Source organism: Hibiscus syriacus, unplaced genomic scaffold, assembly GCF_006381635.1.
Source record: "Hibiscus syriacus cultivar Baekdansim isolate YM2019G1 unplaced genomic scaffold, ASM638163v2 tig00000340_pilon, whole genome shotgun sequence".
NCBI classification, from domain to species: Eukaryota; Viridiplantae; Streptophyta; class Magnoliopsida; order Malvales; family Malvaceae; genus Hibiscus; species Hibiscus syriacus.
In genome coordinates, this window is record NW_024061783.1 from 11,880,665 (window position 1) to 11,883,018 (window position 2,354).

Here is a 2,354-nt window from a genome sequence, read left to right on the forward strand (position 1 = left end):
AAACGTTTCGGGCGTATGATCTGGGTGGTATACAAGAAATGTAACAAATAGCAACTAAAATCATAAGTTGAGTACCACCCAAATCATAAGTCTGAAATACTTCCGATGCTCATCAAAATCCAAAGCTCATTTGGTGCCAAGCAAAAGGAAATCAAAATCCAAATCTCATATGATGCCAAGCAATAGGTAGTGGTTATATTGTAAAGTGTCTATCCTTTTTATAAAAGTGTCCATACTTTTTTCACTGTGGAAAACATTAATTTAAGGTTATCTTTTGAGTGAGTTTTAAGATATTAATTTAGTAATTATAGGCGTCTAATGATTTATTTTTTACGTTACGGTATATATTATTATTAAATTAAAAATTCTAAATAATATTTTATAAAATATCAAAACAATCAAATAATTTTTTGTGCAAATGAAATTATTAAATCAATATTGTAGGTGGAAAACATGAAACACTGTTAAAGTATCGATCCTTTTTATAAAAAGTATGGACACTTTCAATATAATATAATGTAATAGGTAAATTTGCAATGCTATCGGTATAAATATACTGGTTTACTTATAAAATAGGTAAATATAAGCGCTACCTATTACATTATATAAGCGCTACCTAGTATGTTATTGTACTTTATAATATTTCCGGTTAAATAATATAACATAACCGGTCTAAATTTTAACCGGTCACTTGTTTAACCGGTCACGCCGTATATTAGCCGTTTTTTAGGCGCCGCACCGCAGAACGACCCAAATGTTTTTGCTCTTTGGTCTGCATGTAATCAGAGAAAGTAAGCACGCACAGTAGCTAACGTCCACAAACAAAGGAACCTACTTTATTATATTTACCCAACGACAGACATTTAAATAGCGGTTTGTTATTGGAATAATAATTGTTATATAATAATAAATGTATTATTTAAAACTATTATTACAATTGTGATACTCGTAATGTCTACAATAATACTCGATATTTCTACAATCTACAAATAGTACAAAATTGTGGCTCTTGCATTTTAAACTGCATTACTTCTAGTCGAAGAGAACACGTTAATGGCCAAAAACTAAAACAATTTGCACCATTTTAATCTTAGACACCACAGGAGAATCTTCAATATGGTCACCGTGAAACACTTTCCCAAGATTCTCTGTACTTGATTTTGATTTTAAAGAGGATAAGTCAAAGATCGGTTAAAATTGGCGCCTCGTATGATTAAATGATGTCAGTTCAGTTGACCTAACACACTACATCAACATTTAATTACCCAATAATAATTGTTAACAGTCGAGTGATAGATTTATTATAAATTGATAATATCAGTGATTGAATTATTACTTTTGAGACATAAGTAAAAAAAAAAAAAAATTCGAAGCAATCATTTATGTAATTTATCGATAATAAAAACAAACTCTTCATTTATCCAAACCCAAAATTGGGTTTTTATTCAAATATACATCATTTAAAAATATTTTCTCAATCAGACATCTATTTCATATTATTTTCCAACCGTGCATCCTTTTGTAGGAGACGTTTTTTTAAAGGAAGCGTATTCTAGTTATATAAAAAAACAATCAGAACTTTTGAAATTGAGCTGAATTGAGAAAGAAAATAAGGGCAAAAAATATGAACGACATGTAATTATGCAAATTTGATGATAACAGTGACATATATGTATTAATCTTATATTTAATTATTTAATAAATATATGTTATAATTTAGAAAAAGAAAATAATGAGAGTGGGTAATGTTGGAGTAAACATTAATAAAATTTTACAATATTTTAAAATTTCATCTTGAAGTGTCTGACGTGCATGACTTCTGAAGGGTTTAGTCCAATTGACTTTTCTAAAATTTGGATAAAGTTTGACTCCATTAATATTATTTATTTTATATTTTTTATCGTATTCAAATTATTTTAGAAAAATAATAGGATAATTTTTAATCGATTAATCTGAATCAAGTACTACAGAGGCATGAACAATCCTCTCAATTCAATTTGTTTCATTCGCAAACATTATGATTCTAACTCCTAACTTTATTTAAGAGATTTAATGACTTATCTCACTAGACCAATTGCTCGTTAGTAAAAAAATAATAGAATAATAATTCATACTAAAAAGATTTTGAAATATTTATGTGTTTGTACAATATTTGTGTTATATTTTTGGATAAAGTATACAAATAGTCCATCGACTATAGGATATTGTTTTATTGAGTCCATTGACTATTAAAAGTTATAAAATGGTCAATCGGCTATAGAGAGTTACTTTGTTGAGTCTCTCGACTATTAAAAGTTACAAAATAGTCACCTGACTATTCATTAAGTTATGAACTCGACATTTTTTATTAAAAA